This window comes from Panulirus ornatus, chromosome 16 (assembly GCF_036320965.1).
Source record: "Panulirus ornatus isolate Po-2019 chromosome 16, ASM3632096v1, whole genome shotgun sequence".
In the NCBI taxonomy this organism is placed as follows: Eukaryota; Metazoa; Arthropoda; class Malacostraca; order Decapoda; family Palinuridae; genus Panulirus; species Panulirus ornatus.
Genome location: NC_092239.1, coordinates 2261309 through 2286701, shown reverse-complemented (window position 1 = coordinate 2286701; position 25393 = coordinate 2261309). Strand labels below are relative to the sequence as shown.

Sequence of the window (25393 nt, the reverse complement as noted above, 5' to 3'; positions counted from 1 at the left end):
GTCCTGTACTCCCACATCCCCAGCAAGTCCTGCAGGAGCAGGTCCTGTACTCCCACATCCCCAGCAGGTTCTAGAGGAGCAGGTCCTACTTCCATATCCCTCAGCAGGTCCTGTACTCCCATATCCCCAGCCACGTCACCAACCACGCAGACTACTACGCAGACTAAGATCGTAGTCATGCACGTTAGCCTCGTCTTCACTTCTGTGCTAACCCCCCCTTACTGTCTCACCTTCTGCAGGTTATTCACTCCCGCCCACCCACCCCAACCCTGGTCTTCCTCCCTCTCCACCACAAGTCATGTGACTTTAGCATCATCTCATCAGCAGCATTTGGTCAGTGTTCTCCTCCTCACTTCACTGCCTCTCGTCGACAGCGTTTGGTCAGTGTTCTCCTCACTTCACTGCCTCTCGTCGACAGCATTTGGTCAGTGTTCTCCTCCTCACTTCACTGCCTCTCGTCGACAGCATTTGGTCAGTGTTCTCCTCCTCACTTCACTGCCTCTCGTCGACAGCATTTGGTCAGTGTTCTCCTCCTCACTTCACTGCCTCTCGTCGACAGCATTTGGTCAGTGTTCTCCTCCTCACTTCACTGCCTCTCGCAGAATTTTGTTTTTTTCGTTATTCGTTTAGGGAATTGTTGTTGTTTCATATAACTTCGTGTTTACCTTTCTTCTTTGTTCGTCCTTTCCGTTCGTCGTTTCTCACAACCTTTGTATGTCATCACCTGTGACATTACTGTCTTGTATCTTGCTGGCTAAATCCTCCCTCACGCGGCATGGTTCGCTACGCCCCGTAAATGGGGTCCGTCAGTTGTGAAGGTGTGGCTGGGCTGCCCTCAGTAGGCGGGAGGGGGGGCGCAGGGGGCCCCCCCGGACGGACTCGGCCACGTAAGGGTTTCGTAAGTGCTTGATGGCGAATGTTGGTGTGAACGATGCGATACCATACGGCAGCGCACGACGGTCACGAGACTTGAGCACGACCAAGTGACCCTTCAGTACAGTGAGTGATAAGACCCATGCGGGGTCGGTCAGGACGCAGACCCTCATACCCAAAGGTCGTACCGACGCAATTCTGGGTCATACCCTCGTACTCATGGGTCGTACCCTCGTACTCATGGGTCGTACCCTCGTACTCATGGGTCGTACCGTCGTTACTCATGGGTCGTACCGTCGTTACCCTTGGGTCGTACTGTCGTTACCCTTGGGTCGTACCCTCGTTACTCTTGGGTCGTACCATGTTTGATGTATAATAATGATGCTGTACAACGTGTACGGTACAAGTCTCGGCTTAATGACTCTCCGGTAGTTACTAGCCAGTGAAATCCAACAACATTGAGGTGGATATTGATATCAAGTGATTAACTGATGTTATTACCAATTCATTATCATAAGTTGTTAGTCTGATTCTCCAGTGGGTCTTTACCACTGATGAAGAGAGAAATCTATTGAAACTACCTCTGTAGGTAGTGGTTCAGAGAGAGAGAGAGAGAGAGAGAGAGAGAGAGAGAGAGAGAGAGAGAGAGAGAGAGAGAGATGATGATGATGGTGAATTAAGTGAGCATACGAGAGGTTAGGAAGTGTTCATGAGATAGGTTAGGTACAGCATCTGTGGGAAGGTGGAGGGAATGTCTGTGGGAAGGTGGAGGGAATGTTGACGAAGTTGTTGGTGTGAGTCTTGAAGTGGGGGTGGGTCTTGATGAGGGAACCCCGGGGTTGTGTTTGTGACAACTCTGAGAGAGTTCAAAATGTTGGTGAGAACTGAAGGTATGTTGGTGAGAGCCGAAGGTACGGTGGAGGAAGAGTTGTTGCTGGGAAACGTTTCTGTCTGCTGTAATACGTCAACAAGATGTGTAGTGGTGTTGTGTGGTGTTGGTGATGTGTGGAGGTGTTGTGTGGTGTTGGTGATGTGTGGTGGTGGTGTTGGTGATGTGTGGTGGTATTGGTGAGGTGATGTGTGGTGGTGTTGGTGAGGTGATGTGTGGTGGTGTTGGTGATGTGTGGTGTTGGTTGTGATGATGAGAGATGAGTGTTGGAATTATATGCCGTCACCTTCAGGTGATGGTGATGGTGTGGCCTTGCTGATCTTCCTCGTGACCTGACGTCATACACATGAGGTCACACACACACACACACACACACACACACACACACACACACACACACACACACACATACACACACACACACAGATATGTATAGAAAAAAAGCAGATGTAAGGAAACAGATGCATCGGTAGTGAGTGATACATAGATAGATGGATAGACAGACAGATAGATAGGCTATATAGATCGATAGATAGATAGACAGAGATATATAGATAAAGAAATAAAAGTTTCTGTTATATAGAGAGGTAGGGTGGAGGATATATATATATATATATATATATATATATATATATATATATATATATATATATATAGAGAGAGAGAGAGAGAGAGAGAGAGAGAGAGAGAGAGAGTTAGGTCAGGAGTTAAGTGCCTAGCTTCTCCAGTGTTCGTGGTGTCGGCTGGGGGTGGGGGCCAGGCCTCAGTGTCCACCAGCCCTGCACACTGACCGCACCACAGACAGTCTGCAGGTTTCAGAACCTTGCTAACAGACAGTCAGTCACTGGGCACCACAGCTTCTACCAGACGATCGGGGTACTTTGTATGTAACCCTTCATTATATATACCAGTTCACCTTAAACCTGTGTATGGTACAAGGTTAACCAAATGTTACCATAATTTGTTACTCTGAAATTGTAATTCTCTCTCTCTCTCTCTCTCTCTCTCTCTCTCTCTCTCTCTATATATATATATATATATATATATATATATATATATATATATATATATATATATATATATATATATATTATCCCTGGGGATAGGGGAGAAAGAATACTTCCCACGTATTCCCTGCGTGTCGTAGAAGGCGACTAAAAGGGAAGGGAGCGGGGGGGCTGGACATCCTCCCCTCTCGGTTTCTTTTTTTTTTTTTTTTTTTCAAAAGAAGGAACAGAGAAGGGGGCCAGGTGAGGATATTCCCTCAAAGGCCAAGTCCTCTGTTCTTAACGCTACTTCGCTATCGCGGGCAATGGCGAATAGTATGAAAGAAAGAAAGAAAGAATATATATATATATATATATACAAACGAAGCGAATGTGTTGCATCTGCTGGTGAGACAGTAAGTGTGCTGCAGATTGTAGGTGTCGAATCAAAATAGAGTTGGATTGTACATGTTGGAAGCGGTTTCTAAATCTGCTGTTATCTAGGCGTCACGGTTGAGTTCCTCCACTGTGGTAGCTCTGAATACAGCAGCCAACATACGCATTATTCCTACAATCTCCTGTAAATGTAGTGTAGGCGAAAGAAAAAGTAATGAACATTAGCTCAGATATCTGATGCGAAGCACTCTCGAGTGTGAAGCAGTTTCTAATTTCAAATGAAGCTTCGGACCTCACTCAGGCTGTCTCTCCGTTCGTTTTAAGAAGCTTATTAACAAATGATCGTAATATGAGCGCGTTCAAAAGTTATATCATATAGGTTTATTTTTCTTAACGACATCGTAAAGTTATATATCATAAACACTCTTAATGATATCTAATTATATATGTGCTAACAAGGACTGAGGCGGGCAGTATGAACGCGAGCTGGGCTTTTCTGTTCAAAGACCAAACCACGATTCATATCCTCGTGAGCACGACGGTACGACGCTTGAGCACAGTGGTACGACTCTCAGGCACAATAGTACGACCCTTGGATATGATGGCCTGACATTTAACCTAACCAGTTTTCTCTCAGGTCAAAAGCCGGGTCATCATACTCGACAGTTTTACCCTCGTACTAAAGGTTCATATCTTCGTGCTCAGGGTCCGTGCTGACATGCTCAGGGTCCGTGCTGACGTGCTCAGGGTCCGTACTGACGTGCTCAGGGTCCGTACTGACGTGCTCAGGGTCCGTACTGGCATGTTTAATGACCATACCTTCTACGTAACTTTATCTCGACAGTTTACCTTCTTCGTCAGTTATCCTTCCGTACGTTTACCCCTTCGTTAGTTTACCCACTTTGTTAGTTTACCCTTGTGTCAGTTTACCTCTCTTTAGACGTCGTCACCATAGCATTTATAAGTCCCGCCAGTAATCTTAACCCGCCTCGCTCTGTAAAATTATCCAGGATGGAATCACGTACACCGCCGGATGACATCGTCGCACCCACCATTTATATATCGAACCCTTGTACTTGACGTCCAGATTTGCATATCAAACACGAGAATATTATTAGGAGCAGTCACATGCTTTGTATCACTTGGCCAGCCCCGTTTGTACACATATTTCCAGCCTCCTCCACACGCTCACACTTGGCCAGCACCGTCCACACACGCTCACACTTGGCCGTGCAGTGTGTCACACTGATGCTGCTGGACCTCTAAACAACAGACTTTGTTTGGGCTGTACATAACCCCAGTGATGGTTACAGGGGACTCCGTTCAATATGGTTGCTCTGGAATTATGATTAAAGGAACGAAGAGAAGATAGTTTGGATTAGTTCTTACCCTGGAGATAATGTGAGTCACTTGTTGTTATTGGCTGAAGAGCAAGTGTTGCTGATAAACCGGTACCAGCAGGTTAGCCACAGTGTCTTGATGAAGACTTTACCATCGAGCAGTTTGTGTCGAGAACACCAGCCTCGACCTCACCTGCTCAACGCCGCAGTGGTGTTCCTCTTTCCCTTTGTTGATAGTTATTACTTTGGTTTCTTCTACCGTGAACTGGCTGCCTCTCCAACCACAGCCTTTAGCTAGACCACATGATACCAAGAAAGCTTTCATCTTCCTAATGATTATTAGACAGTCTATTGCCAGACACCCCACCCACATCTCAAGACAAACTCCGACATTTCAATACTAAATATTCTTGGTGCGTCCTCCTGCCTCTGTCTACCGTTCAGTTAACAAGGGCAGCACTGGCATTAGTGTTTGCACTGTCCATCATCCAATAATTATTAATTAGACAGTAATATACAGGTGCTAATGAAGACTTCACAGCTCGCTACCCTGGGGATGTGAGTGTGGTTACTGGTGTTGAGTTCTGGTGCAGCAAATGTGATTCTCCTGAACTTTATTACCCTGTATGAGTCTGGACCCCGCAAGGTACTGTAACCTTTCACAGAATTTCATATAAACTTACTGGCGTCGAGTGAAACCTCTTTTCCCCCCCACATCATAATGGTCATGTTGTGTAGATTCGAATGCCTTAATAATGAAGTTTTAGTCTGTAGTGATTTTGTTTTTCTTCTTCATTACAGGTATGTTTCACGCATCTCAGGTGGTCATGAGATATTCATGGCTTCTGTATCTCCTGTGGAGAGCGGTTCTGTGCTTATGAGGACAGCTTATGTGAGAAGGTAAGTTAGACGAGAGATGTTCCACGGGCCACTCGATCATCACTACCGTGACCAGTAGCTGGAGTTAATAAGCTGAAGGAATGAGCGTGTTTTTATTGAAGGTGAAGAGTCATAGAAACACCAGAAGGTGAGGCGAGGGAGTGTGATGGTGATGGTGGAGGAGAGTGTTGGTGAAGATGATGGTGTGGAGTGTTACGAGCGTGGCGAAGGAATTTTTTGGGGGAAGATGATTGTGTTGAGGGAGTTTATAGAAGGTGGAAAAAGAGAGTTGGTTTGCAGTAAGGATGAGGTTTTATGTTGGTAGAAGTGAGAGAGAGAGAGAGAGAGAGAGAGAGAGAGAGAGAGAGAGAGAGAGAGAGAGAGAGAGAGAGAGAGAGGACTCCTAAGCAATGAGACAGGCTTGTGTCAACGTATGAGTAAGCTACCTGCGGACAAGGGCGACCATATGGAGCCTTTGTGGTCAGCGCTGGTCAGACCTGGCCAACATCCCCTGGCGTGGCCAGCGCTGGTCAGATCCTGGCCAACATCCTCTGGTGTGGTCAGCGCTGGTCAGATCCTGGCCAACATCCCCTGATGTGGCCAGCGATGGTCAGGTCCTGGCCAACATCCCCTGGTGTGGCCAGCCCTGGTCAGGTCCTGGCCAGCCATCCGTGGCACCTTGAACTTCGCTGGGTTCTAACACCAAGACGGGAACACTTGCTGCTCACGGGGCAAAAACTTAAGATCCTTTGACCTTACCTACTGAATTCAGCTGGCTGACCTCCAAAACCCTGAACTTCACATTATGAACTCTGACCTTTGCTTCTATAATTATAGACAAGTTTCTACACGGGCACTCTGGTGGCATCTGATGAAACTCTTTACTCACGCCCCTGACCCTACGAGGGTCAGTATCCAGCAGTTTCTTAACCTAAATACGCTCATGGCAACAACAAAACATTAAGTTCTCGTTTTCTTCACGTACACAGAAGACAAAGACTGGCCTCTTGTTATCGATTTTATGTTATTTTTCCGCCTCAGTATCTTAACAACTCTGTTAGTTTCGCGTAAGTTTAGTATTTCCAGAAAGGGAAAATAGATATTTACTGTAAATTCCAGTGGACCTTAGTGCCATTACTGACCTTCGTGCTAACCCTTCCTGTCCTCAGTCAGAGATGGTTACCCATAAAGATCTAAATGATAAACATCCTCCATGACCTGTCTGAAATTGCTGTACTGGAACGCAGAGAGGCAAACCAAAGCCAAATGTTATGATATTCACAATGATTTAAATATGTGATATATGTATATATATATATATATATATATATATATATATATATATATATATATATATATATATACACATAGTCATTTATTTCATATATTACCCGCTCTAATTTGGGTAGTTACAAGAATTTTTAAGGTTAATGCCGGAGACATATTGAGATTACACTAAATTCCATCGATCTTGTAAAACGTTGAGTCAAGTAAAAAATTCAAATTCTTCACCAAGATGTCTAGAGGGCTTCCTTCCTGGCCCGCCCATGGCTGGTCTCTGAGCGTCAGGTTTTGAACCAGACGAACCACGACGTTGTAGCACAAACAAGCTGCAGGACATATTCCTGTCCACCAGAGTCGGCTATGAGGATTGCGACCTCTGCTCTTTTATCCCAGAAATCAAAATCTCGAGTATTTGACATTCAACCGAAGGTACAGCAAAACATTTGTCCTAATCTTAGGCTCTGATGTCCTAATAACTTGGTGTCCAGCAACGTACAGCAAATCCCGTAAAGACTGGCTGATCTGGAGCTTGGGAACATCTGATACCGTACTATATTCATCATTAAGAAACTAGAAAAACGTAGATCGGCCTCTCATGAGCCGTCATATATCAAATCCACTGCAGTTCGGCCTCAGAAGAAGTCGAAACCCAAGAAGCCTTCAGCCCGTGCTGGTGCGTCCAGGATAGCTGTACATGCCTGGCTTGCACAAGAAAAAGTCGCTTAACCTTGACATTACTTCGCTCGGGTGGAAGGCGCCAAACCAGTTGAGTGAGGATATAAGGGCACTGGGTTCTGGCCAACTGGCTCAGCTTGCTTGCCAATAACTTTCTGGAGGCTTCGGGTGACGCTACCAGCCTTGCTCCCACACCACCTCACAAACCTCGCCAACACCTCACTGGCGGACGGCTTGCTGTTACAGACTCTTTGATGTTTCCCTGGGGGACGGCTTGGGGCTACCATTTCTTTAATGGTTCTGTGGGGACTAGGTTGCTGCTATCAGGTTCGATAATGGTTCTCTGAAGGACGTTTTGCCGGTACCAAGACAAGGTACATCTCTCTTAGGGATGTCTTGAAGCTACTAGACTCGTTGATGACTTTCTTGATGCTATCAGGCTCGGTATTAACTATCTGGGGGACGAATCAGTTTGATCAGTCTCATCAATGGGTTATGACTACAATTAGAGTACTCTAAATCACTAGCGACATCTAATCCTTAGAATAAAGCAGCCAGTTTATGTACGGATGTTGAAGTCTGTACAACTTCTGGAAGGCTTTGTTGTCGTTCAAAGGTGAATAAGGAAATAAGTTGGTCCGAAATCATAAACGAGACGCAAAGACGAATCCGACAGATACCATGATGTAAGACTCAAAGTGAGTCATTTACATTGTCATTATGATGAATGAATTTGAAGTGGTAAGAAAAGATATCGGACACGTTAGAAAAGAAGCTGGGCGGATAAATCCTCTTTTGGAAAAGAGTAATCCGGTGCTTGGTTGTTCTTAAAGAAAAACTTACGAGATCTATGAGCAAAATTGTGAAAAATCTTCTTTATTGGAGGAAGAAGAAATGAACTTGTTGTAAGGGATGATTACACGACTCAAGTGTTGTGTTATGACGTTAAAGTATGGCCGGTGTCAAGCTGGAGAAGTTCTTGGTATAAAATATTGTTTCTTTGGTTTCGGAAGAAATGAATATATAGTTTCAAGTTAATGATGTCCTCTACAAATAACCCGAGCACTTGAAGCAGCTGGGGAAACATAACTTCCGTACATTCATCGGTGCAAAAATGCAATTTCTACTCTTTCTAAATCTCACCCATCACTTACTGTTCAATTTCACAACTGTACAATTCATCCTGGCGATAATGTCCATATCCTGCGCTGTATCCTGGAAACATTATGTTCTTAACGTCGTCAAACTTTCTTCCCAAAACTTCGGTTCCTACACAGGCGCAGCAGTCGTTATGATCCTCTCCATATCTTCACTGCTCATATTCGTCCCAGTATAGTGATGCTGCGCGTATATCTGAGGTGGCTCTTCCACGTTTTTCTTAGCTACAGTAGAATCAAACCATTTCGCCTTGTGAATTCTCTCTGTCTGACGTTGCCTTTCTCGCTTTGTTCTACAGGTATTATTTCTGCCACAGTTCCCCGTAAGCTGTCTGCATGTGACCCGGTCTTAAGGCGATCCGACACTGTTAATTGCTTCCCATAGTTTCTGTGTGGAGACCAGACACACGAGGGTTGACCGTAATGAGGCAGCTTTTCCTCGAACAGTGAAATTGCAGAAACCTCATCCTTCTTTTGTCTTTCCCTCACCGTATAACCTTCGCACCTTTAAAAGTCAAGTCCACAAGCACCTGAGGAGCGCATATAAATTTCTTTTATATTCTTTTGCTCACAGTCTTCATTATCCTTCCCTCCGAGGCGGCCGCGACTCGGGCATGTTTTTGCTGGCTTCATGTCGACTGCCACAAGAAAGGAAAAAACAAAGAGATTCGTAATTAACTTTGTACGACGTGTGGGAAAGGCAAGACATCTTAGAATAAAATTGTGATTCAGTGATACGATATTTTTTTGTTCTCTTACGTAGTGCCAACGCAAACACGATTAAAGAAAGATGATAACGAAAATCCGTAGCCATTTAATAGCTTCTTTAAATTTCTGAAACTCAGTAGACGTCACACGTTCCTTCTTGTGGTAAGTTACCTGCCATCTTTCCCGAGGCATTATAAGATATGTGTTGAATGTACAAATTAATATCCTTAACTTCGTGGCCACTTCGACGTTTAGTCATTATAAATAAAATATTCAGCCAATTTGCAAACGTATAATCATGAAGCGATCTCAAAATACTTTCCAAAAACATGTAAACTATCATTTCCCGTTTGTGACGAGTTAATCATCGTCTCTCTGAGACACCCTGTATAATTTACCCTGAAAAATGCAAAATGATGAGATATAGAATATGTTTCTTCATGTTATCATTTATTGTGTTCGGCCGGTGAAGGAAATATCATTAATGACTGAGGAGAGGCCCGTGTCCCCAAGCTGGGCGTTGGCTGGCGTGGCGTAATGTTCCAAGATGGATCACAGGTGAATGCTATTATTTCTTTTATGTACAGGCCTGTGGGTAACCGATGGCTTTAATCTAACTGGCTTTCCTCGACAATTAATTTCGTTTGACTCGAAATTAACTACTGTATCTACATTTACATACATGATTCTTATTAGAAGAAAGTAATTAAGTTTGGTGAGGGAGAAGTACTTCATCTTCACCATGACAGTCCTGCTGTCATGGTGACTAAGTCTGGGCAAACATTGTGTGTATATATATATATATATATATATATATATATATATATATATATATATATATATATATATATATATACTACTCTTCTTTTGTTGCGGTGGGGGGTGGGTGAGGGTGAAGCAATTCGTCACACATCCATCTACCTTTACACTACGATTACACACAGCTGACCTACGCTGGTAATGGCGCCCCAAACACCCACACATACCCACCACAGACCAGGCTCTTATTGACGAGAATCCGAGCCATGCTTAGTCTTGGCGAATCATTTCACACACACACACACACACACACACACACACACACAATGTCTTGTGGTGACCATATTTGCTGCCGGGATATCGCCAAAGGTACGAGATCTGTATCACTGAGATGATGTATTACGAAGCGAATATAACGTTATATAGAATAATGTAAAGTATACGCTGACCTCAGGAGTTCCCGTGTATAATGGTTGCTAATTATAACGATAATCTTCAAGATAAAACATAATTTTTGTGACTTGGATAATTTTCAGTTGATGCAGGTTGGGTGAGAGACAAGCATACACGCAGATGTGTGCACCTATATGTACAGACATGTAGACACACGTGTGTATTCTTTGACTGCGAGAAGCTCTTGGATACCGTCTCTCGCGGAAGATTAATGATGAAGTTTGACGTCCAAACCGGTGTAAGGTGATGCCTACATAAATGGATTGGCAGATCTAACTGAAAGGCAACACAGAACCCACAGTCAGGGGATCCTCCTCAAGCTGGGCCAGAGGGTTAGGTGTGGTACCTCAGGTACATGGATGGGCCCACGAGTATTTCTCATCGATAAAAAACTCGGATTATATGTCAGTATGTTTGTTTGTCATGCCAATATCATGATAGATACTTGAAGGAACAGGAACTGCAGGATCTTAATGAGACCTACACACAAAAGCAGAAGTTGTCAGACAAGTGGTGATTTTTATGTAAGCTTGGAAAATGCAGAACCTGAAGATGGAAAAAGGATTAGATGCGCCAGGTAGTCATTCCCTGAGTACTCTGTTTACCGAAACGAATTGCAAGATTCGTATTGTGAGAGCGACTGTGGAGTTGACGTAATGCCGAAACATGTCAACAAAACATCACGTGAGAAGGATTGTCAAAAAGGCGAAGTTAAATCTGATCGATGTGAAAAACTGCCCGCGAATGGATGATGAGAGAGACGCTTACGATGTTTCAACCTAACTGAGAACACACAACAGCAGTTTGTTGGTCTCTGCACCAGAGGGATCACAAGGATCTGCAACACCTGGTCCACAGAATGTACACACCTGAATCAGTAGAACCAGTTACGAAGGGAGGAAGCAAACCCTCTATGTGACACTATGGTGGAAAGAAGAATAACACAAATGATCACTACATAGGAATTCCCAGGAGGCTCTGTTGACGTCAAGATAAGATACTTAATTAGAAGCCAATTAACAGCAACCTGGGCCAGCGAGGGGAATTTGACAGGCATTGCAGTGCCGGCTCACTGAACTGCCGAAGTACCTTAGCGATCCCCAGGTGGGTATTTGTGTGTTACGGGGAGAGTCTTGCTCTCATGTTGCCCCATCTGTTAACCTTGTATCTACGTACCGTGTCTTTGCTCCTATGTATGTGTTGTGCATGTGTTCACACTACTAACTTACTTGATAAACATCAGTTTTCAGACACAGTACGTTGTTCTACATCCATAAAGGGCATCTTTTTTCTTAAACATAACGCGCACGTTACCTAAACGAGCAGATTAATTCCTTCGTCCTTTAAGAGCTTAAATTCCTAAAGCTTGTTCGAGATATCTCGAAACCATTAAGGAAATAGATGCACAAGTCCAGCAGCACTGCCACTATTTCTTACCTGGCGTTAAATTCGTATATAATTTCATTTTATGAGAATTTTATGGGAATCGGTCTGTTCGTAGACCATATAATCTCTAAAGTCTTTTCCCTTATCTTAAAAGCCTTGAATGGGAGATCAAATGCTTAAGAGTTACGTAGAATTTACTACTAAGCATCAGTTGAGGGACGTGTCCAGGTGGCTGTGTGTAGCTTTTATGGTTTTCGTGTTGGCAGAGCGGGAGCGAGGCGAAGGTGCTAAAGAATTTGGAATGGGTTTGTTGCATAGTTCTCAAGATCGCAGCTTTCAGAAACAAGTCTGGAAAAACAAGGATATTTGTTGAATCTGGGTATATGTATACACCCGAATACATTATTTTTCTCATGACCTGTGACATGTTGGACACTTGGTTATTTGGGTTAAAAATTCTTCGATTGCCATCATTGTCGGAAAGGCTCTCAACGTCAAGTTATAATAACCACAACTCCAAAATTCACGTAAGACTTGTAGATGTTCATCATAAATTTAAGGCGAGAACGTTGTCAGTATATATGGCTCTTGTCTTGCTCAGATATTCTGGATGACCTGTTCTGAATTCTGTTTATGGCCCTTACGGAAATGTGTTCCCCAAGAAAGTTTATAAGCGAGTAGTGCACACATGAAAGATAATCAATATCTTTCCATGTATGTAACACTAGTGTTCTTACCCATTAAAACAAGTTTCTCCTCTGACGTTTATTAAGACGTGATTGTATCTATTGACACTCAAACTATGAACACTATTTCATTGGAAATTCGTTTATGTGATCATTAACACCAAGTGAAATATCTTTTGTTTTTCTCTAAGTCTCAACTATCGTCTTTAACCAACAGAAATGTTTATGATTTTGATGGAATATTACATATGTTACCTGTCTTCAGTAACGCCCACTCCAGCACCATTACGACCTATATAACCATGTTACGCTGGTCACACCGAGGGGTAATGTGCACTTCTCCCAGGAGCTGATTTCTTGTTGAAAATTTTGATGGGTTTATTGTTGACTTTTATGGTGATTGAGCAGCTGGGCTGTGGTTTCGGTAGGATCGAATGTGATTAATCTTTCTAGTGCTATTGTGGGTAAACTCGTCTCTTGCAGCTGGAAATGTTAAGTCTGGTATGAAAGTTATGATCATTTATCTGATCCTCATAGTCTGATTACTCTTTATATATTCACTTGTATATAAATCTGGCTTTAAAGCTGAATGTGCATGTAAGAAAATCTTTACCAAGATAATCTCCATGATGAGGTTTAATGAATAATATCAGTAAACATACCAAGATAATCTCCATGATGAGGTTTAATGAATCATATCAGTAAACATACAGATTGTTTGAATTGATTTTTAGAAGAGGAATTATAAATGTTTGTTCTTACGTAAAGTGGCGCTCGAAGATGAAAATATAGTTCGAGTATCTTTTTCTAGTGGCTTCGTCGTGCTACTGAAGATGGGTGTTCAAAGCGAGTGACTGATTACTGAGAAACGTTGGTCTGAAACTGTAGTATGTGAGGGCAGGTAGACCAGCCTGGTACGTCATTGGATGATATGTATAGAAATGTTACCAACCCACTATAAAAATAGAGTTAACTGGTCAGAAATGAAATGTTTTTCTGTCTTTTGATTCTTTGCATGTAAGCACAAGACAGCTGAGTCCACTGTCCATTTTCTCTTGGTGGTCGTTAAGTGTGAGCGCCTCTGAGGTGATTACCTTGTGGTCATTATTCAAGAATATGGTTCTTATTGTCATCATTCTGAACGTATGCTTTGTAGCCGGGAAGATGGTTCCTTCTACCGTCATCATGATGTAGTCTGGAACCTCATGGTAGCCACAGACGATGAGGACCAATACGAAATGGTTCGTTGATCTGTTATTTCCTGCCTCAACTGTCGGCCATCTTGGACTCGCTGGGATATTGGTTGAGAAATTTGGGTACCCGGATCCAGAGACCGGGCCAGGAGAGGTCTGTTGACGTGTACTGGCTGGCTGGTTCATGGCACTAGCTATATATATGATTGTACCCATGTTCGACTCCCAGTTTGGCCAGACGACGAGCAGTCAACACATCCGTTTTGGGTTGGGTCGATAAATGGGAACCTGGCGACAGCTAGGATATATATATGTATATATATGTATATATATATATATATATATATATATATATATATATATATATATATATATATATATATATATATATATACACACACACACACACACTTTTGATCTGGGCACCAGGGGCCGTGTGGGAACCCAGCTGTGAAACGTGTTTCTAATAAGCACAAATGACTCATAAAAAATATATTTCTCAGTGAAGAGTGAGGTTGGGATCGTTGGTGAGGCGAAACCAGTTGATGTAATCCTTGCACGTCTGTAATCAGATATCAAAAGGAGTTTAAATGTTCATTATAATCAAAGTACGTTCAAGTGGAGGTGAAATAGAGATTTGATCGTGATGAAGTTAATGTTCCATTTTTTCTGTCCATTCCCAGTCCAGCATTAGCTCGGTAATCACGTAATGACTTTTTCTTTTATAGAAAAGAAAATCATCCTCTCGTATGTTATTTATTTGTATTATGTTATTAATTCAGTTTGCTTCAGATGATACGTGTAAGGCGGTACCAAACCTCATGGTGACCGTGAGGTGGAGGTTCACCCTGTATGATGCATGACACCACCTCCCTCTCATAGCAGTAAATCAAGATTCAAAAATTTCTTGAAAAAAATCGCCATTTTGTGTTGATTTTGTCAGTGTTGCAAAGATCAATAATGATCCAGCGAAACACTGTATACATGAGGGATGTGTCCCTGGTGGTGGGTTGGTCTGAAGCCCAAATTACCCAACATTGAATATTTCAAATAGCGGATGACCTGTTACATTGGACTGTTATGACTGGATTATACGATGTATGACAGTCGTGGCTGCTCGCAGTGACATGGTCATCGCTGGATATTGCTAAAGACTATTCACTTTTTTACTGTAAGACAGAAAACGAACGATGGGTTACTTTCAGGAGATGGGAAAAAAAGATTTAACTTTAGAATATGATTAAGAGAATATTATGATAACTGTATTTTACGTCCACGATGTTATTGTCACATTGATTGAAGAAAATGTTGTCTAACAATTTATTTCACTGAAGGGAAGAAATCTTGTAGACAGTTGGAGGTTTCTAAGTGAATTATAGTAATTCAACATTAAACTTCCCCGTAAAGGAAGGGCTGGGGTTGAAAGATGACTGATTAAGATAACGAGATACATAGAACAACATGAATAACATGATCAGAACTTGAGAGAACCTCTCACAGAACATGCTGATGACGATGATAATTAATTTTCAATATTACATGAGAGATATTTAATTGTTTTTCTCGTATGCTTTGCCTGCTCGCTGTGGCTGAGTAACATGAGGTACGTTTGAATTAGTCGTTGCACAGCTGTCTCATCAGAAAGTTCATAAAATGACTAATTCATATAATAATTTTTCAATCCGTTGTGAGACGCTGCATTTATGCTTCGTTAGTTGAGTATTTAGAAGGGGAAAGTCATTATAGATTAAGAGAAATAGTGTTGATAAACAGGCTCGTGAACTTCTATATGTGAACATTATGAAGGAGGGCTCACACTGAATGTGTTTGTGTTGTTATGGCCACACCATCCAAGCACAAAAGGACGACGATGACAGTAAATGTGTCATAATAAAACTGAAGATGAACCTAACCTTCCCTAGGGAATGTGAGGTGAGATTCTCATACATTTTGTTCATTTCTATATTTATTTGTTCTTGCTTTGCCTTTAGCTATCCCTATAGTTTCCACGACCTTCATATCTCGCCTGATTTTCATTTGCCTGCTGCTTGATGCTTGGAAAAAGCAGAACAAGAGAACAGGTCGATGGTGCTCTCGTGTTGTGCTTGAGCAAGATTTACGTCCCAAAAAACATATTTGCCTCAGTGGGATCTGGCCGCTGCCGTAGTACATTAGTACCCCTGCCTTTGCAATGTGTTTTTTGATGACATGATAAAAATTCTGAATTTCAGTCGACCGAGGAACGATTGAGGATTAGAATGCTCGTGTTATCTTCATGGTTCAGTGTAGCTAGGACGTGGCCACACGACACACTCTCATGTAAAAGTACACCCACGTCATCTCCATATTTTTTGCTGTAGTTTTTGTGTTTACTTCATGCCGCTCGTGAGAAACATAGTATTGTATGCTGATGTATTCGTTTAATGTGACGTATTTACATTGTATGATACCGAAGTGAAACGAACTATTACGGTGCTCTCGCTGGAGCAGCCTCTCCTGTCTGGACACCAAGAATATATCAGTAATCAACATTAATTCCTCGTAGATTTTGTAGAGTTTATTCTAATCATCATCCGAAACTTTAAGATCAAAGAATAATGCGGATAAATTTTAATGTATACGTCAGAACATTGATAAAGAAAGGAAATCCCGACACTCCAATATTTTTTTTTTCCTTTCAACAAATATAAATTCAATATTTCCAACGTAAATGTCAGATACGACGCCTTTTTCCTTGGTCGTCACGAAATGCCACTGAAGCCACGTAAGAAACATTTTGCGCGCAATTTGAATTTTCAAAAAAGTGGTTCGTATGATATCCTTCGTTACTATTTATGACGCTAATATGATTGTATCCCTCATGTAGGCAAGAAAAAAAAAAATAGAAGAACATTATCTGACGATGATAGACCTGACTATGATAATTATAACGTTATCAGCACTCAGGTATGCTGACCATGTTATGATGTCATTCAGTCGTGTGTTAAGATATTATTCTTTATCATTACGTTATCATACCAAATTTACAGAATACTTTTGATGTTATCGTGATATAATCAGAGACTTTCATATCATATAAAAGATATATATCTGATATCAATGTTTATGATGACAGCTTGCATATATACGGTACAACATATTTTCATATCTTGTATGAAGTTCTTCACGATATAGCTAAGCTGTGGAAGTACTTGAAGCTGTTCTCTTGCACATTTCACATGCGTATACAATGTTATGTTCGTGCATATGTAATTTCTCAAGACCTCAGTCATTTTGTTTTAGCTATGAAAGGCCATCTGTGCATCTTATACGATGTGTGTGTGTGTGTGTGTGTGTGTGTGTGTGTGTGTGTGTGTGTGTGTGTGTGTTGTTAATCCTAAACACGAACAATGTGTTATAGATTTTCCGGTTGGTGGATGAAGATTAATGTTGACGCCATCAATTACAACCATCGTGGATAAGAATGGTCATCGTTAATGTGTAGCTTAGCATTATTTTTAATATTTTCTACAGGTATTGACGGTTTATATTCGTAACTTGATATTCGTAGTGACTCTGGCAATTGATAGGCTTGGAGTCCAGGGGCCAACCATCTGATATCATACAGCATTTTGCAGATGCCGTCCTGACAGCAAGTTGTGTGAGTCATTACTCGTGTTTGTGATGATTAAGCTGGTCAGCATCAGGACCTGGTGAGGTAGGACGGACCCTGGGTGTATGAGCTGAACAAGACGAACATCTCGTCGCCCCTGAACAGGTTTAATTAGGAGAGCTTGCGGCTGGAACATCTCGTATATTATTTCCTTTTTCTGTTACTTGGCTGATGTAAATAGTGAGAGATGGTGTCCACCTGCGGGTATATCGACCTGTGTCTGGCATAGTGGAGAGGAGGGTGGACGGTGTGGGTATAGGTCGGAGAGGAGGAGGAGTTGCACAGAGAAATGTCGAGCGGTCAAGGCCTGTTTGCCTCCCTCCCTCTCCCCATCTCCCCATCTCTCTCTCTCTCTCTCTCTCTCTCTCTCTCTCTCTCTCTCTCTCTCTCTCTCTCTCTCTCTCTCTCTCTCTCTCTCTCTCCCATTTATATTTCCCCCTCTTATCTCTCTTTCTGCCTTACCTTTCTACTTCTCCTTCTGTTACCGTGTATCCTAACCCCCCGCCCCCTTCCTTTCCTGACCCTCCCTTCTCTTCGTCTCCCTCCCACCTGGACCTTGCTACCACCAGACTCAGTTGTTGTTGCTGCTGCTGCTGCAGAGGGACAGTGACTTTTTGTCACTTCATGTTGTGTCCTCGTGTCCTGCTGTTACCTGTTGCTGCTGCTGCTGGTCTCCCCCTGCCTATCGTCCGCCTGCTGTTGCCGCCACTGCTGGAATCCTGCTGTTTGTCGTCCACCTACTCTGTCTCGTGTCGTCCCAGTGGCCGCTTCCTCCTTACCTGACTCTGCTTCCATCTTCCTTGCCCTCGTCTCTCTCACAAGCTTCCTGCAGAGCCAGTCCGGTTCGTCACCTCCTCTGTCATACTTGCTTCTATATTTGGTAGGTAGATGTTCACCGCAGGTGTTGTCTGAGGACCTTCTTCTCCTGCAACAACACCGGAGAAGAGTGTTGGGCAAGTGACCCTTCCTCCTGCAGCAGTTCCTGCGATTCCAGTCCTCCTCCACCTCCTGCAGTAGCTAGAAGCTAGATCATCTGCAGATCTTTGGGTTCTTGTCCCCTTGTCATTCTCTCTCTCTCTCTCTCTCTCTCTCTCTCTCTCTCTCTCTCTCTCTCTCTCTCTCTCTCTCTCTCTCTCTCTCTCTCTCGCGGATATCACGACGCCTCAGAGAGGTGCGGACTCCAGATGATTTCATGAGAGTTTTCCTCCCTCAGACATGAACTTGGGAGCGGAACCTCACGGCAAGACCCGCCTCACAGCCTCTTGAACCTTGAACTGTGAACATTGAAATATTGATGAGCGTGTCGCCACAACTGAACAGTGAGCAGTCTGCTCATGGTGAGGGGTACCGAAGACTTTGATTCCAGAAAAGGAGAATGACAAACCCATGCCTCGAACACCTGACAAGCCAGGCCTTGTGTACCGAACTTGCCAGGCCTTATATACCGAAAAAGCCAGGCTCCGAACACTGAACAAGCCAGGCTCCGAACACTGAACAAGCCAGGCCCCAAACACTGAACAAGCCAGACTTTAAACACTAAACATATAACTTTGTGTTCATCCTGTGAGTCATCACGTTTTTTCGGAGGTGAGTGTGAGGAACAGACGTGAGTCACCGTCAGTATCCCTGATCCTCACGTCTCTAACTGTTTCTATAGATGGAAGGTTCATCCTTGTATCTGTATCTATCTGTCGTTTGTCACTCTTAATACATAATTTCTACCTTTCTACGTATCTGTACATAACCTGTAGTCGTGATATAATCCTGCTTTTTGGAACTAAACATTATATATATATATATATATATATATATATATATATATATATATATATATATATATATATATATATATAAAAGCTTTTGTGTATCTTTGGTTATGATGTGGGTCGTACGTGTGTGTTCCTCCCTCAATACTCTCTCGTGTTGATTATCAGGTCTTGTGATCGCCCTGGACAACCTTGTATCGTGAGAGCACAATCTTGTCGAAGAAATATTGGCCCGGGGATTCATCGTTTCCCTGCTACTGATGGTAGTGCTTACTTAAAGTTGCAGGAACGGATCCTGGGGTTATTTCATAATAATGATGTAAATGATTATGATGACAGTTTTGATACTACTTATTATGATAATTGCGTTAGTGGCAATAGCATTAATTATAAAGATTTTTATTGTCTTTATCTTTATTATTATCATTGTTATTATTATCATTATTATTATTATGATTATCATTATTATCATCATTATTATCATTATTATGACTCACAGGAAAAATGAAAAATGAAAGAACATGATCCCAAGATTTGGTCTGTTTTGCAAGATTTGGTCCCACATAAGATATCTTGGGAAGTTCACGAAAGTTTGGGAAGGTGTTCTTCCATTTTTCATTTTCCTTGTGAGAGTTATGTATGTATGTATGTATATAAGTATGTATGTATGTATATATATGAAGAGTCTGAATCATTCTGAAATGAGGTGTGAGACGCAGTGGTCGATTTCCCTCATTAATATAGGAGTTTGAAGTGTGATCAGTTAATGTTCATCCTTCGTGTGAGAATATGATATCATATCTTGGACTGTTCTCACGTTTATTACATCCCAGTGTGTGTGTGTGTGTGTGTGTGTGTGTGTGTGTGTGTGTGTGTGTGTGTGTGTGTGTGTGTGTAAGTATGATGGATTGATACACATTATCGAGAAGTATTGCATTATCTCTGCCTCAAACATAAGGTCTTCACTCCTACCTTTGCATTAACACAGACACAATCACGATTGTTGTCATCATGTCCCTTATGACAGGTAAGTTTAAATACGTAATTTATGTGATTTTTTTTATAGATTCTGGTTTGATGGCCTTTTTGCTGTAATGGACATTAACAATACACAAACCACTTTATGTTTGTCTCCAGTTTTCAGGTACATAACAATGCTTGGGTCAGATATCTTTACCAGCTTTGTGTGAACGCTTCTATGTTTCTGGTTATTATTTGTACATAGGAAGAATACATATTTATGTATTTGTGATGCGTTTGGAATATTAAATCGTTGTAAGATGACTATTTACAGTTTGTCCCTTGAAAGATAACGTTGGATTAAACTCGAATGAAAACTTATATTCTTTCAGCGTCTCACTCGGTGGTTGAGTATATCAATGCAACACAAAGGCAACCCACTACTTAAATTAAACAGTATATCAGAAAAAGATTAAAATGAAAAGTTTATCAGAAGTGGAAGAACAAGTAGAGATAACATATATCTAATGGAAGATTGACGGAGAAGCAGTGAGAGAAACGGGGAGAGAAAAATGAAATCATTTGGATTGGTACTTACGTGAACGTTGAAGTCTCCCGCGCCTGGTAAATTTTTTTTTCTTCCACCAATTCCATTGTTGTTCTTACCGAGCGAGATAACGTGTGTCTGTGTTTGTGTATGGACGTACGTATGTGTGTGTGTGTGTGTGTGTGTGTGTGTGTGTGTGTGTGTGTGTGAAGGGGACGGACTGAGAGGACAGGTGTAGTCAGCCTGAGGCAGGAGAGGAGTCACAGGAACAGGTGCAGATGCTGAGCACAGCTGGAGGATAGGATGAGACGGAAGGGTGGTCAGGGATAGATGGACAAGTTGAAGGCGTGTGTGGGATGGGAAGAATTGTCAAGACGGTGGATTGGGATTTGGGCCGCAAGATTAGAGGTGTTGAGGGGTGGCGTCAGGATTAGCAGGTGAGGGGTTTGCGGGGGCCGGGAGGAGGGGGGGGGGGGGTCCAGCTTTAGCCGATCGAGGTGTCCTTGTGAAGTGCTCGAGGGTGGGATTCCCAGCCACCAACCCGCCTTTGTTAGAGCCAGCGCATCACCGCACCTGCAGGGCGTCCCCTTCCCCTCTCACCAGCAGGTGTACGGCGACGAAACACGTGTGCAGTTGAGACTCGCATGTACACACAGGTGCACCAAAGTCGCGGGGAGGGCGCACCTGTACAGGAACGATTATTCAAGTATGCCGAAAAATGGACGTGGATGACACCCACACGAGACACCAGAAAGGGTGCCACGGTAAGAGGCGGAACACCAGGAGCAGTGCCACAGGGTTTAGGGTGATGGTAGGTCCACTGGGGAGGCTGTGCTAGCTTGAGTGCCAAGCTTGTGGCTCTGGAATAGTGCCACAAAGGTTAAGGTTGCTCACGGAATCACCGAGGAGGCCCTGTGGGCAAGGGTACCCATCTGGAGGCCATGGCACAGGAGTTAGGGTCCGCTTCCAACACTATGTATAGAAGCTAAGACAACTTAGCGAGTCCAGCGAGACAGAACGTAAGAAGCGGGACAGAATAGATTCATGCTAACAGAGTCGCTTGACGGGAATAAGTAACAAACGGGACCACGCAATTAGTAGAGATTGTTAAGCATGAAGAAGGGTGTTGTCACGTATGCTTCACAACACAAGACGATGTTTATCAAAGAGAAAGAGTTGACCGTAGCGTTTGGGTCACGTGCGGGAAGGTGAGTTAGCTGCTAACGAGTAAAGACGAGTCACTTGAGACACTGATATGATCACACTTAAGCGCTGGGAACTATTATGATAAACTCACACTACGGGAACTTATAAACTCACGCTTTGGAACTCTTATCCACTCAATCTTAGAAGACTCGTGCCCTCATGCTATGGGAACTCATATATTCAAGCTGTGGGGAGGGTCATTTACTCAACCTCTGAGAACTCTTATATAAGACAGAAAGAAATGATTGACATGTTCGATGATATACCTGACAGACAACCAATCTCTACTTACATCAGGGTTTGCAACTTGTCTTAAGTGTAAAAGACACAGTTCCTACGGTTGATAAACGGAATCCATATGTAGTTTGAAGCGTTGAAAATATGTTTAGATTAATGATGAAAAACAGCCAAAGAATTGAGAATGAGGTTGCTCTGGTGACGTTAATATAACACTGTTCTTAAAGATGTTAATTCATGCAGAAAGCAATGGAGAAATGTGTTAGTCTTTAACGCCATAGCAATATGTTATATTTCAAAAACGAATTGTTCCACTGGGAGAAATCAAGCGATATTGTGTAAGAATTGAAGCTTTCTTAGCACGATTCTGAGCGCCAGGGAGAAGAGCGAAGGGTGTTAAACAGTTAAGTCCATAAAGTGTCAGTAAACTCGTATTTCTAGTACCAGTAATAAACTCGTATTTCTAGTATTGTCAGGACCGTCATGATTGGACATTTAGAAAACTTGTTCGTACACTAACTAGAAACGTAACTGCAAATGTAACTGTGTCTTGTTTGTCAGCAAACCTTTTAAGTCGTGTCAGTTAGTTTTCTGACTCTGTCGTCAGTCGTTGCAGCCTCCTGACAAATGCCCTCACAGCCAGTGTATCACGACATCTCGATGAGCGTATGTTTACATATACTAAGTTTATATTTGTGTATATCTATCTATACAGAAATACCGTTTGTCTATGTGTCTGTCTTCCTGTGTGTGTTTCTATTTGTCTTCAAGGCTCGGATGTTCCCATTAGCTAACACAGGGTTGGAAAAATCAGCTAGGCTGATCCTTTTTATCTTAGCTGTACTGTAGCAGCTGCCATAAGCCTTGCCATCTGTTGCACGTGGAAACGCCAGCCTAAAATGGTGCAACTCATGTCTTCATCACTCTCTACTACTCTGCTCTTCCTTGTCTTGCCCGTCATGACCAGTGAGGGTCTGATGATCAGAGGCACAGAGCTCCACTGCCCCTCGGGTTGTCAGCTAAGTAGTGGGGTCTGTCTGCTGGTTGTGGCACAACTGACCGCTAAACACTGGATCGTAAACAAATTACTGGACGTTGTTTGTGTCAATAGACGAAGTAATCCTCGTTTGTTTATTGTGAATGGAACTTGTAAGTAGTGTCTTTGGTGTGTACAAACTGGGATCTGAACGTGTTCAAGACGTGGTGGCAGAGGCGGTCGTAGGAAGATGACCTTCCTGTCGCAGACACACACACCGATCTTCCCACTTTTGTCACTGTTCAACACACCGCGAGACGAGACTCCGGACAGGCAACAGACTGACGCAGATGACACTATGGTCCAGACGATCATGGCAACTTTGTTAAGTTCCGCATCATCCTGCTGGTGGCCCCCAGGGGGCAGTGCCACGGGAGGCACCGGTGCTGGCACTCCTGAGTCGGGGCGGTGGGTGGGTATAATAGCTCCAGGTACACAGAGAGAGAGAGACGGTGCGCCATGACACACAAGGTTAGAGACGGAGGCGGTGCTGGCCGCCCGCCAGACGCCGAGCAAGTGAGTGTGTGAGATGTTCGCCGGCAGGTACACCTCGCCCCCCTCCTCCGTCCCCCCTGTCCTCCCCAACAGGCCCCCACCAGGAGACCCCCTTCTTACCCTATCCCCACTTCATCCCTCCCCTGCCCCTCAACATCCACTAGCCCCCCTTCGAAACTCCCTCCTTCCCCCACGGCCTGAACAAGCTCCCCAACTCCCTCCTTCTCCTCTCCCCCAACCTAGCCAAACTTCCCTCACTCTCGCCCCCCTGAACTCCCTCCCCACCTGTCGTCATGACCACCTCACCATCCACACCCAACCCTCTGTAATTAAGTTCTATAAATTTGCACTTTTTTCCAATTGTTTCGTCACAAATCTTGGTAAAACTTAATTTATTCCTCATAAATCATGTAAGATCATGTGAAGATATGTGTTGCAGTAAACGTCCGCTGTAGTACTGATCTTTATTATGAATAACTACCGTAGTATCAGGCCAAACCTGGAGATGATCACGGGGTAACCTCTCCCCATTTTCTTTTTTTTTTCTTACCATTTCCAAGAAAACAGTTTATCATTGGAAAACTGAAAGCGAGCTATGAACCTGCTTCTCTCTGGCTGGGGAAAGATTTAGCTTTACACTGAGCCGTGTGACACATACTGAAATGTATGTATATTAAACATAAAACCTTATAAAACCTCATAACATAAAACCTCATAACATAAAACCTCTTAACATAAAACCTCATAACATAAAACCTCATAACATAAAACTATTTTTACCATCAAAACTAACCTAACCCACTCAGTGTCAGGATGAAATCAATATTTTTGAAAACTGTTTCAGAAAAAATAAACCAATTAATCTCAAAGTAGAATGAATTAATGAGAACTAAGGTAATTTGAATCACATAGAAATCAAACAAATAACACTTATTTGAATTTAAAACGTGAGGTAAACTTGCATAGTAATGTGATTAAACAATTGAATTTCGTTGCAGTAAAAGAATTGAAATACACCTCGAGTACGTGAATCTGTTAGACAAATAATTTGAAACTCCATCTGTTTCTGAGAACAGTCTTGCCTTTTCATGAAAATCTTTCAGAACTCAGGAACTATATTTCATGTACGAAAATTAAGTCAGTTTTGAGAATGGAAACACTCATAGAAAATGGAATTTGACTTTTCGAATATTGACAGACTTCTCATTACATTATTGTAATTTGGAATTATTTGTGATAATTCATTTACGAAGAATAATTGCATTATAAGAGTAAATCAGTTGTTTGTATAGATAAAGAGCACAAGCCCTTATGTCGTAATGACCCGTATATATATATATATATATATATATATATATATATATATATATAGAGAGAGAGAGAGAGAGAGAGAGAGAGAGAGAGAGAGAGAGAGAGAGAGAGAGATGATGATGATCACACTTGTCCGTGATGATAGTGTAAAGGTGAATTCGCACTTCAGTAGGAGTTTATACAATTTCATCTAACATGTAATTTTTGTACATATGTGGCACAACGTCTTGTGGAGACAATCGTCCACCACCATTCTCTCTACGCACAGGACCAGTTTCGTAAAGGCATACTAAGGCGATAAACTACTGAAACCCCTGTCCAGGGGCTGCTGCAGGTCCAAGACTGCGCGACCATCAGTAGCAGGGTCAGGATGGGGATTTTCGAGACGAAAAGTTTTGTGGCGACTCGTAATATCTTTCGTCACCTGACGATGATGCAGCCTCGTACATGAGGATTTCACTCGCGGTGAAACCTTAAGCGGGTTAAAGTCCAGTAAATAAAAAGAAAAAAAAAACAGAG

The 25393-nt window shown here is 42.6% G+C and overlaps 1 long non-coding RNA gene across 1 annotated transcript in view; it reads right to left on the bottom strand.

Moving 5' to 3' along the window:
- Positions 1-23565, bottom strand: part of LOC139754024 (uncharacterized) — a 72819-nt gene extending 49254 nt beyond the window's left edge. The window contains exon 1 of the long non-coding RNA XR_011713809.1: positions 20641-23565. This is a non-coding gene — a long non-coding RNA (uncharacterized lncRNA). The remainder of the gene's footprint in view (positions 1-20640) is intronic.
- Positions 23566-25393: the final 1828 nt, after the last annotated feature.